Genomic DNA, 12,568 nt, shown 5'->3' with positions numbered 1-12,568 from the left:
GATCCACACTGCGCCCTGCGTGCCCGTCTCCCGTGGGAGTGTGGACACGACAAGATCCACACTGCGCTCTGCCAGCCCATCTCCCGTGGGTGAGTGGACACAGCCAGTTCCACACTGCGCCCTACCTGCCTGTCACCCGTCGGTCAGTGGTCACAGTCAGTTCCACACAGCGCCCTAGCTGCCAGTCACCCGTGGGTCAGTGGACACAGCCCGTTCCACAGAGCGCCCTACCTGCCTCTCTACCATGGGTGAGTGGACAGGGCCTGTTCCACATTGCGCCCTGCCTGCCCGTCTCCCGTCGGTGAGTGGACACAGCCAGTTCCACACAGCGCCCTATCTGCCCGTCTCCCTTGGGTCAGTGGACACAGCCAGTTCAACTCAGTGACCTGCCTGCCCGTCTCCCGTGGGTAAGTGGACACTGGCATTTCCAAATAGCGCCCTGCCTGCCCGTGTCCCATGGGTGAGTGGACACTGCCAGTACAAAACGGCGCCCTGCCTGCCCGTTCCCCGTGGGTGAGTGGACAAAGCCAGTTCCACACAGTGCCTTACCGACCGGTCACCCGTGGGTCAGTGGACACAGCCCGTCCCACAGAGCGCCCTACCTTCCTCTCTACCATGGGTGAGTGGACACTGCCAGATCCACACTGCGCCCTGCCTGCCCGTCTCCCGTGGGTGAGTGGACACAGCCAGTTCCACCCAGCGCCCTATCTGCCCATCTCCCTTGGGTCAGTGGACACAGCCAGGTCAACACAGTGACCTGCCTACCCGTCTCCTGTGGGTGAGTGGACACTGCCAGTTCCACACTGCGCCTGCCTGCCAGTATACCGTGCGTGAGTGGACACAGCCAGGTCAACACAGTGACCTGCCTGCACGGATCCCGTGGTTGAGTGGACACTGCCAGTTCCACACAGCGCCCTATCTGCCCGTCTGCCGTGGGTCAGTGGACACAGCCAGGTCAACACAGTGACCTGCCTGCCCGTCTCCTATGGGTGAGTGGACACTGCCAGTTCAGAACAGCACCCTGCCTGCCCGTATTCCGTGTGTGACTGGACACAGCCAGTTCCTAAGAGCGCCCTACGTGCCCGTCACCCGTGGGCAGTGGACACAGCCAGTTCCACACAGCGCCCTACCTGCCCGACAACCGTGGGTGAGTGGACACTGCCAGTTCCACACAGCGCCCTACCTGCCTGTCACCCGTGGGTCAGTGGACACAGCCAGTTCCACACAGCGCACTGCCTGCCCGTCTCCCGTGTGTGAGTGGACACAGCCAGTTCCAAACAGCGCACTACCTGCCCGTCACCCGTGGGACAGTGGACACAGCCAGTTCCACACAGCGCCCTACCTGCCCGTCAGCCGTGGGTGAGTGGACACTGCCAGTTCTACATCACGCCCTACCTCCCCGTGTCCCGTGGGTGAGTGGACAAAGCCAGTTCCACACAGTGCCTTACCGACCCGTCACCCGTGGGTCAGTGGACACAGCCCGTCCCACAGAGCGCCCTACCTGCCTCTCTACCATGGGTGAGTGGACAGCGCCAGTTCCACACCGTGCCCTGCCTGCCCGTCTCCCGTGGGTGAGTGGACACTGCCAGTTCCACATAGCGCCCTACCTGCCCGTCACCCGTGGGTCTGTGGACACAGCCAGTTCCACATAGCGCCCTACCTGCCCGTCAACCGTCGGTGAGTGGACACTGCCAGTTCCACACTGCGCCCTAACGGCCCGTGTCCTGTGCGTGAGTGGACACAGCCAGGTCAACACAGTGACCTGCCTGCCCGTCTCCCGTGTGTGAGTGGACACAGCCAGTTCAACAGAGTGACGTGCCTACCTGTCTCCCGTGGGTGAGTGGACACAGCCAGGTCAACACAGTGACCGGCCTGCCTGTCTCCCGTGGGTGAGTGGACACTGCCAGTACAAAACAGCGCCCTGCCTGTCCATCCCCCGTGGGTGAGTGCACAAATCCAGTTCCACACAGTGCCTTACCTCCCCGTTACCCGTGGGTCAGTGGACACAGCCCGTCCCACAGAGCGCCCTACCTGCCTCTCTACCATGGGTGAGTGGACAGCGCCTGTTCCACATTGCGCCCTGCCTGCACGTCTCCCGTGGGTGAGTGGACACAGCCAGTTCCACACAGCGCCCTATATGCCCGTCTCCCGTGCGTCAGTGGACACAGCCAGGTCAACACAGTGACCAGCCTACCCGTCTCCCGTGGGTGAGTGGACACAGCCAGTTCCACACCGTGCCCTGCCTGCCCGTGTCCCGTGGGTGAGTGGACACAGCCAGGTCAACACAGTGACCTGCCTGCCCGTCTACCGTAGGTGAGTGGACACTGCCAGTTCCACACCGCGCCCTGCCTGCCCGTGTCCCGTGGGTGAGTGGAGACTGCCAGTCCAACACAGCGCCCTGCGTGCCCGTCTTTCCTTGGTGAGTGGACACAGTAAGGTCCACTCAGCCCCCTACCTGCCCGTCACCCGTGGGTCAGTGGACACAGCTCGTCCCACAGAGCGCCCTACCTTCCTCTGTTCCATGGGTGAGTGGACAGCGCATGTTCCACAATGTGCCCTGCCTGCCCGTCTCCCGTGTGTGAGTGGACACAGCCAGTTCAACACAGTGACCTGCCTGCCCGTCCCCCGTGGGTGAGTGGACAAAGCCAGTTCCACACAGTGCCTTACCTACTCGTCACCCGTGGGTCAGTGGACACAGCCCGTCCCACAGAGCGCCCTACCTGCCTCTCTACCATGGGTGAGTGGACAGCGCCAGTTCCACACCGCGCCCTGCCTGCCCGTATCCCGTGGGTGAGTGGACACTGCCAGTACCACACAGCGCCCTACCAGCCCGTCACCCATGGGAAAGTGGACACTGCCAGTTCCACACAGGGCCCAACCTGCCCGTGAACCGTGGGTGAGTGTACCCTGCCAGTTCCACAAAGCGCCCTACCTGCCTGTCACGCATGGGTCAGGGGACACAGCCAGTTCCACACAGCGTCCTACCTGCCCGTCAACTGTGGGTGAGTGGACACTGCCAGTTCCACACCGTGCCCTGCCTGCCCGTGTCCCGTGGGTGAGTGGACACAGCCAGGTCAACACAGTGACCTGCCTGCCCGTCTCCCGTGGGTGAGTGGACACTGCCAGTTCAACACAGCGCCCTGCATGCCCGTCTCCCGTGTGTGAGTGGACACAGCCAGTCCAACACAGCGCCTTGTCTGCCCATCTTGCGTGGGTGAGTGGACAAAGCCAGTTCCACACAGTGCCTTACCTACCCGTCACCCGTGGGTCAGTGGACACAGCCCGTCCCACAGAGCGCCCTATCTGCCTCTCTACCATGGGTGAGTGGACAGCGCCTGTTCCACATTGCGCCCTGCCTGCCCGTCTCCCGTCGGTGAGTGGACACAGCCAGTTACACACAGCGCCCTATCTGCCCGTCTCCCGTGGGTCAGTGGACACAGCCAGGTCAACACTGTGACCTGCCTGTCCGTCTTCCGTGGGTGAGTGGACATTGCCAGTTCCACACCATGCCCTGCCTGCCCATGACCCGTGGGTGAGTGGACACTGCCAGTACAAAACAGCGCCCTGCCTGTTCGTCCCCCGTGGGTGAGTGGACAAAGCCAGTTAAACACAGTGCCTTATCTACCTGTCACCCGTGGGTCAGTGGACACAGCCCGTCCCACCTAGCGCCCTACCTTCCTCTCTACCATGGGTGAGTGGACAGCGCCAGCTCCACACCATGCCCTGCCGGCCCGACTCCCGTGGGTGAGTGGACACTTCCAGTACCACATAGCGCCCTACCTGCCCATCACCCGTGGGTCAGTGGACACAGCCAGTTCCACACAGCGCCCTACCTACCCGTCAACCGTGGGTGAGTGGAAACTGCCAGTTCCACACCGCGCCCTGCCTGCCCGTGTCCCGTGCGTGAGTGGACACAGCCAGATCTACACAGTGACCTGCCTGCCAGTCTCCCGTAGGTGAGTGGACACTGCCAGTTCCAGACAGCACCCTGCCTGCCCGTCACCTGTGGGTCAGTGGTCACAGCCAGTTCCACACAGTGCCCTACCTGCCCGTCAGCTGTGGGTGAGTGGACACTGCCAGTTCCACACCACGCCCTGCCTGCCCATTTCCCGTGGGTGAGTGGACACTGCCAGTAAAAAACAGCGCCATGCCTGCCCGTTCCCCGTGGGTGTGTGGACAAAGCCACTTCCACACAGTGCCTTACCTACCCGTCACCCGTGTGTCAGTGGACACAGCCCGTCCCACAGAGCGCCCTACCTGCCTCTCTACCATGGGTGAGTGGACAGCGCCAGATCCACACCGTGCCCTGCCAGCCCGTCTCCCGTGGGTGAGTGGACAAGGCCAGTTCCACACAGCGCCCTACCTGCCCATCACCCATGGGTCTGTGGACACAGCCAGTTCCACACAGCACCCTACCTGCCCGTCAACCGTCGGTGAGTGGACACTGCCAGTTCCACACCGCGCCCTGACTGCTCGTGTCCCGTGGGTGAGTGGACACAGCCAGGTAAACACATTGACCTGCCTGCCCGTCTCTCGTGAGTGAGTGGACACTGCCAGTTCAACACAGCGCCCTGCCTGACTGTCTCCCGTGTGTGAGTGGACACAGCCAGTTCAACACAGTGACCTGCCTGCCCGTCTCCCATGGGTGAGTGGACACTGCCAGTTCCACACAGCGCCCTACCTGCCTGTCACCCGTGGGTCAGTGGACACAGCCAATTCCACACAGCGCACTGCCTGCCCGTCTCCCGTGTGTGAGTGGACTCAGCCAGTTCAAAACAGTGCCCTGCCTGCCCGTCTCCCGTGTGTTAGTGGACACAACCAGTTCCAAACAGCGCACTACCTGCCCGTCACCCGGGGGACAGTGGACACAGCCAGTTCCACACAGCGCCCTACCTGCCCGTCAACCGTGGGTGAGTGGACACTGCCAGTTCTACATCACGCCCTACCTCCCCGTGTCCCGTGGGTGAGTGGACAAAGCCAGTTCCACACAGTGCCTTACCGACCCGTCACCCGTGGGTCAGTGGACACAGCCCGACCCACAGAGCGCCCTACCTGCCTCTCTACCATGGGTGAGTGGACAGCGCCAGTTCCACACCGTGCCCTGCCTGCCCGTCTCCCGTGGGTGAGTGGACACTGCCAGTTCCACATAGCGCCCTACCTGCCCGTCACCCGTGGGTCTGTGGACACAGCCAGTTCCACATAGCGCCCTACCTGCCCGTCAACCGTCGGTGAGTGGACACTGCCAGTTCCACACCGCGCCCTAACGGCCCGTGTCCTGTGCGTGAGTGGACACAGCCAGGTCAACACAGTGACCTGCCTGCCCGTCTCCCGTGTGTGAGTGGACACAGCCAGTTCAACAGAGTGACGTGCCTGCCTGTCTCTCGTGGGTGAGTGGACACAGCCAGGTCAACACAGTGACCGGCCTGCCCATCTCCCGTGGGTGAGTGGACACTGCCAGTACAAAACAGCGCCCTGCCTGTCCATCCCCCGTGGGTGAGTGGACAAAGCCAGTTCCACACAGTGCCTTACCTCCCCGTTACCCGTGGGTCAGTGGACACAGCCCGTCCCACAGAGCGCCCTACCTGCCTCTCTACCATGGGTGAGTGGACAGCGCCTGTTCCACATTGCGCCCTGCCTGCACGTCTCCCGTGGGTGAGTGGACACAGCCAGTTCCACACAGCACCCTATATGACCGTCTCCCGTGCGTCAGTGGACACAGCCAGGTCAACACAGTGACCAGCATGCCCGTCTCCCGTGGGTGAGTGGACACTGCCAGTTCCACACAGCACCCCACCTGCCCTTCAACTGTGGGTGAGTGGACAGCACCAGTTCCACACCGTGCCCTGCCTGCCCATCTCCCGTGGGAGAGTGGACACTGCCAGTTCCAGACAGCGCCCTACCTGCCCATCATCCGTGGTCAGTGGACACAGCAAGTTCCACACAGCGCCCTACCTGCGCATCAACCGTGGGTGAGTGGACACTGCCAGTTCCACACAGCACCCTACCTGCCTGTCAAACGTGGGTGAGTGGACATTGCCAGTTCCACACAGCGCCCTACCTGCCCGACAACCGTGGTGAGTGGACACTGCCAATTCCACACAGCGCCCTACCTGCCTGTCACCCGTGGGTCAGTGGACACAGCCAGTTCCACACAGTGCCCTACCTGCCCGTCACCCGTTCGTCAGTGGACACAGCCCGTCCCACAGAGCGCCCTATCTGCCTCTCTACCATGGGTGAGTGGACAGCGCCTGTTCCACATTGTGCCCTGCATGTCCGTTTCTCGTTGGTGAGTGGACACTGCCAGTTAAACACAGCGACCTGCCTGCCCGTCTCCCGTGGGTGAGTGGACACTGCCAGTTCCACACAGCGTCCTGCCTGCCCTTCACCCGTGGGTCAGTGGACACAGCCAGTTCCACACAGCGCCCTACCTGCCCGTCAAACGTCGGTTAGTGGACACTGCCAGTTCCACACCACGCTCTGAATGCTCGTGTCCCGTGGGTGAGTGGACACTGCCAGTTCAACACAGCGCTCTGTCTGTCCGTGTCCCGTGTGTGAGTGGACACAGCCAGTTCAACACAGCGACCTGCCTGCCTGTCTCCCGTGGGTGAGTGGACACTGCCAGTTCCACACAGCGCCCTACCTGCCCGTCACCCGTGGGTCAGTGGACACAGCCCGTCCCACAGAGTGCCCTACCTGCCTCTCTACCATGGGTGAGTGGACAGCGCCTGTTCCACATTGCGCCCTGCCTGCCCGTCTCCCGTCGGTGAGTGGACACAGCCAGTTCCACACAGCGCCCTATCTGCCCGTCTCCCGTGGGTCAGTGGACACAGCCAGGTAAACACAGTGACCTGCCTGCCCGTCTCCCCTGGGTGAGAGAACATTGCCAATTCAACACAGCACCCTGCCTGCCAGTCTCCCGTGTGTGAGTGGACACAGCCAGTTCAACACAGCGACCTGCCTGCCTGTCTCCCCGGGGTGAGTGCACAAAGCCAGTTCCACACAGTGCCTTACCTACCCGTCACCCGTGGGTCAGTGGACACAGCCCGTCCCACAGAGCGCACTACTTGCCTCTCTACCATGGGTGAGGGGACAGTGCCAGTTCCACAACGCGCCCTGCCTGCCCGTCTCCCGTGGGTGAGTGGAAACTGCCAGTTCCACACAGCGCCCCACCTGCCCGTCAGTCGTGGGTGAGTGGACACTGCCAGTTCCAAACCACGCCCTGCCTTCCTGTGTCCCGTGGGTGAGTGGACACTGCCAGTACAAAACAGCGCCCTGCCTGCCTGTCCCCCGTGGGTGAGTGGACAAAGCCAGTTCCACACAGTGCCTTACCTACCAGTCACCAGTGTGTCACTGGACACAGCCCGTCCCACAGAGCGCCCTACCTGCCTCTCTACCATGGGTGAGTGGACAGCACCAGTTCCACACCGCGCCCTGCCTGCCCTTCTCCTGTGGGTGAGTGGACACTGCCAGTTCCACACAGCGCCCTACCTGCCCGTCACCCGTGGGTCTGTGGAAACAGGAAGGTCAACACAGTGACCTGCCTGCCCGTCTCCCGTGGGTGAGTGGACACTTCCAGTTCCACACAGCGCCCTACCTGCCCGTCACCCGTGGGTCAGTCGACACAAACAGTTCCACACAGCGCCCTACCTGCCCGTCACCTGTGAGTCAGTGGACACAGCACGTCCCACAGAGCGCCCAACCTGCCTCTCAACCATGGGTGAGTTGACAGCGACAGTTCCACACCGCGCCCTGCCTGCCCGTCACCCGTGGGTCAGTGGACACAGCCAATTCTACACAGCGCCCTACCTGCCCATCAACCGTGGGTGAGTGGACACTGCCAGTTCCACACAGCGCCCTGCCTGCCCGTGTTCCGTGGGTGAGTGGACACTGCCAGTACAAAAGAGCGCCCTGCCTGCCCGTCGCCCGTGGGTGATTGGAGAAAGCCACTTCCACACAGTGCCTTACCTACCCGTCACCCATGGGTCAGTGGACACAGCCCGTCCCACAGAGCGCCCTACATGCCTCTCTACCATGGGTGAGTGGACAGCGCCAGTTCCACACCGCGCCCTGCCTGCCCGTCTCCCGTGGGTTAGTGGACAGTGCCAGTTCCACACAGCACCCTACTTGTCCATCACCCATGGGTCAGTGGACACTGCCAGTTCCACACACGCCCTGCCTGCCCGTGTCCCGTGGGTGAGAGGACACTGCCAGTACAAAACAGCGCCCTGCCTGCCCGTCCCCCGTGGGTGAGTGGAGAAAGCCACTTCCACACAGTGCCTTACCTACCCCTCACCCATGGGTCAGTGGACACAGCCCGTCCCACAGAGCGCCCTACCTGCCTCTCTACCATGGGTGAGTTGACAGCGCCAGTTCCACACCGTGCGCTGCCTGCCTGTCTCCCGTGGGTGAGTGGACACTGGAAGTTCCACACAGCACCCTACCTGCCCGTCACCCGTGTGTCGGTGGACAAAGCGAGTTCCAGAGAGCACCCTACCTGCCCGTCAATAGTCGGTTAGGGGACACTGCCAGTTCCACACAGCGCCCTTTCTGCCCGTCTCCCGTGGGTCAGTGGACACAGCCAGGTAAACACAGTGACCTGCCTGCCCGTCTCCCGTGGGTGAGAGGACATTGCCAATTCAACACAGCACCCTGCCTGCCCGTCTCCCGTGTGTGAGTGGACACAGCCAGTTCAACACAGCGACCTGCCTGCCTGTCTCCCCGGGGTGAGTGTACAAAGCCATTTCCACACAGCGCCCTACCTGCCCATCAACCGTGGGTGAGTGGACAAAGCCAGTTCCACACAGTGCCTTACCTCCCCGTTACCCGTGGGTCAGTGGACACAGCCCGTCCCACAGAGCGCCCTACCTGCCTCTCTACCATGGGTGAGTGGACAGCGCCTGTTCCACATTGCGCCCTGCCTGCACGTCTCCCGTGGGTGAGTGGACACAGCCAGTTCCACACAGCACCCTATATGACCGTCTCCCGTGCGTCAGTGGACACAGCCAGGTCAACACAGTGACCAGCATGCCCGTCTCCCGTGGGTGAGTGGACACTGCCAGTTCCACACAGCACCCCACCTGCCCTTCAACTGTGGGTGAGTGGACAGCACCAGTTCCACACCGTGCCCTGCCTGCCCATCTCCCGTGGGAGAGTGGACACTGCCAGTTCCAGACAGCGCCCTACCTGCCCATCATCCGTGGTCAGTGGACACAGCAAGTTCCACACAGCGCCCTACCTGCGCATCAACCGTGGGTGAGTGGACACTGCCAGTTCCACACAGCACCCTACCTGCCTGTCAAACGTGGGTGAGTGGACATTGCCAGTTCCACACAGCGCCCTACCTGCCCGACAACCGTGGTGAGTGGACACTGCCAATTCCACACAGCGCCCTACCTGCCTGTCACCCGTGGGTCAGTGGACACAGCCAGTTCCACACAGTGCCCTACCTGCCCGTCACCCGTTCGTCAGTGGACACAGCCCGTCCCACAGAGCGCCCTATCTGCCTCTCTACCATGGGTGAGTGGACAGCGCCTGTTCCACATTGTGCCCTGCATGTCCGTTTCTCGTTGGTGAGTGGACACTGCCAGTTAAACACAGCGACCTGCCTGCCCGTCTCCCGTGGGTGAGTGGACACTGCCAGTTCCACACAGCGTCCTGCCTGCCCTTCACCCGTGGGTCAGTGGACACAGCCAGTTCCACACAGCGCCCTACCTGCCCGTCAAACGTCGGTTAGTGGACACTGCCAGTTCCACACCACGCTCTGAATGCTCGTGTCCCGTGGGTGAGTGGACACTGCCAGTTCAACACAGCGCTCTGTCTGTCCGTGTCCCGTGTGTGAGTGGACACAGCCAGTTCAACACAGCGACCTGCCTGCCTGTCTCCCGTGGGTGAGTGGACACTGCCAGTTCCACACAGCGCCCTACCTGCCCGTCACCCGTGGGTCAGTGGACACAGCCCGTCCCACAGAGTGCCCTACCTGCCTCTCTACCATGGGTGAGTGGACAGCGCCTGTTCCACATTGCGCCCTGCCTGCCCGTCTCCCGTCGGTGAGTGGACACAGCCAGTTCCACACAGCGCCCTATCTGCCCGTCTCCCGTGGGTCAGTGGACACAGCCAGGTAAACACAGTGACCTGCCTGCCCGTCTCCCCTGGGTGAGAGAACATTGCCAATTCAACACAGCACCCTGCCTGCCAGTCTCCCGTGTGTGAGTGGACACAGCCAGTTCAACACAGCGACCTGCCTGCCTGTCTCCCCGGGGTGAGTGCACAAAGCCAGTTCCACACAGTGCCTTACCTACCCGTCACCCGTGGGTCAGTGGACACAGCCCGTCCCACAGAGCGCACTACTTGCCTCTCTACCATGGGTGAGGGGACAGTGCCAGTTCCACAACGCGCCCTGCCTGCCCGTCTCCCGTGGGTGAGTGGAAACTGCCAGTTCCACACAGCGCCCCACCTGCCCGTCAGTCGTGGGTGAGTGGACACTGCCAGTTCCAAACCACGCCCTGCCTTCCTGTGTCCCGTGGGTGAGTGGACACTGCCAGTACAAAACAGCGCCCTGCCTGCCTGTCCCCCGTGGGTGAGTGGACAAAGCCAGTTCCACACAGTGCCTTACCTACCAGTCACCAGTGTGTCACTGGACACAGCCCGTCCCACAGAGCGCCCTACCTGCCTCTCTACCATGGGTGAGTGGACAGCACCAGTTCCACACCGCGCCCTGCCTGCCCTTCTCCTGTGGGTGAGTGGACACTGCCAGTTCCACACAGCGCCCTACCTGCCCGTCACCCGTGGGTCTGTGGAAACAGGAAGGTCAACACAGTGACCTGCCTGCCCGTCTCCCGTGGGTGAGTGGACACTTCCAGTTCCACACAGCGCCCTACCTGCCCGTCACCCGTGGGTCAGTCGACACAAACAGTTCCACACAGCGCCCTACCTGCCCGTCACCTGTGAGTCAGTGGACACAGCACGTCCCACAGAGCGCCCAACCTGCCTCTCAACCATGGGTGAGTTGACAGCGACAGTTCCACACCGCGCCCTGCCTGCCCGTCACCCGTGGGTCAGTGGACACAGCCAATTCTACACAGCGCCCTACCTGCCCATCAACCGTGGGTGAGTGGACACTGCCAGTTCCACACAGCGCCCTGCCTGCCCGTGTTCCGTGGGTGAGTGGACACTGCCAGTACAAAAGAGCGCCCTGCCTGCCCGTCGCCCGTGGGTGATTGGAGAAAGCCACTTCCACACAGTGCCTTACCTACCCGTCACCCATGGGTCAGTGGACACAGCCCGTCCCACAGAGCGCCCTACATGCCTCTCTACCATGGGTGAGTGGACAGCGCCAGTTCCACACCGCGCCCTGCCTGCCCGTCTCCCGTGGGTTAGTGGACAGTGCCAGTTCCACACAGCACCCTACTTGTCCATCACCCATGGGTCAGTGGACACTGCCAGTTCCACACACGCCCTGCCTGCCCGTGTCCCGTGGGTGAGAGGACACTGCCAGTACAAAACAGCGCCCTGCCTGCCCGTCCCCCGTGGGTGAGTGGAGAAAGCCACTTCCACACAGTGCCTTACCTACCCCTCACCCATGGGTCAGTGGACACAGCCCGTCCCACAGAGCGCCCTACCTGCCTCTCTACCATGGGTGAGTTGACAGCGCCAGTTCCACACCGTGCGCTGCCTGCCTGTCTCCCGTGGGTGAGTGGACACTGGAAGTTCCACACAGCACCCTACCTGCCCGTCACCCGTGTGTCGGTGGACAAAGCGAGTTCCAGAGAGCACCCTACCTGCCCGTCAATAGTCGGTTAGGGGACACTGCCAGTTCCACACAGCGCCCTTTCTGCCCGTCTCCCGTGGGTCAGTGGACACAGCCAGGTAAACACAGTGACCTGCCTGCCCGTCTCCCGTGGGTGAGAGGACATTGCCAATTCAACACAGCACCCTGCCTGCCCGTCTCCCGTGTGTGAGTGGACACAGCCAGTTCAACACAGCGACCTGCCTGCCTGTCTCCCCGGGGTGAGTGTACAAAGCCATTTCCACACAGCGCCCTACCTGCCCATCAACCGTGGGTGAGTGGACACTGCCAGTTCCACACAGCGCCCTGCCTGCCCGTGTCCCGTGGGTGAGTGTACACTGCCAGTTCAACACAGCGACCTGCCTGCCTGTCTCCCGTGGGTGAGTGGACACTGCCAGTTCCACACAGCGCCCTACCTGCCCTTCACCCATGGGTCAGTGGACACAGCCAGTTCCATACAGCGCCCTACCTGCCGGTCAACCGTGGGTGAGTGGACACTACCAGTTCCACACTGCGCCCTGCCTGCCCGTGTCCCGTGGGTCAGTGGACACAGCCAGTTCCATACAGCGCCCTACCTGCCGGTCAACCGTGGGTGAGTGGACACTACCAGTTCCACACTGCGCCCTGCCTGCCCGTGTCCCGTGGGTGAGTGGACACTGCCAGTTCCCCACCGCGCCCTGCCTGCCCGTGTCCCGTGGGTGAGTGGACACAGCCAGGTCAACACAGTGACTTGCCTGCCATCTCCCGTGGGTGAGTGGACACTGCCAGTTCAACACAGCGCCC

Source organism: Microcebus murinus, unplaced genomic scaffold (assembly GCF_040939455.1).
Source record: "Microcebus murinus isolate Inina unplaced genomic scaffold, M.murinus_Inina_mat1.0 scaf002_hap2_Mmur4.0, whole genome shotgun sequence".
Lineage (NCBI taxonomy): Eukaryota > Metazoa > Chordata > Mammalia > Primates > Cheirogaleidae > Microcebus > Microcebus murinus.
This window is presented reverse-complemented; position numbering follows the sequence as displayed.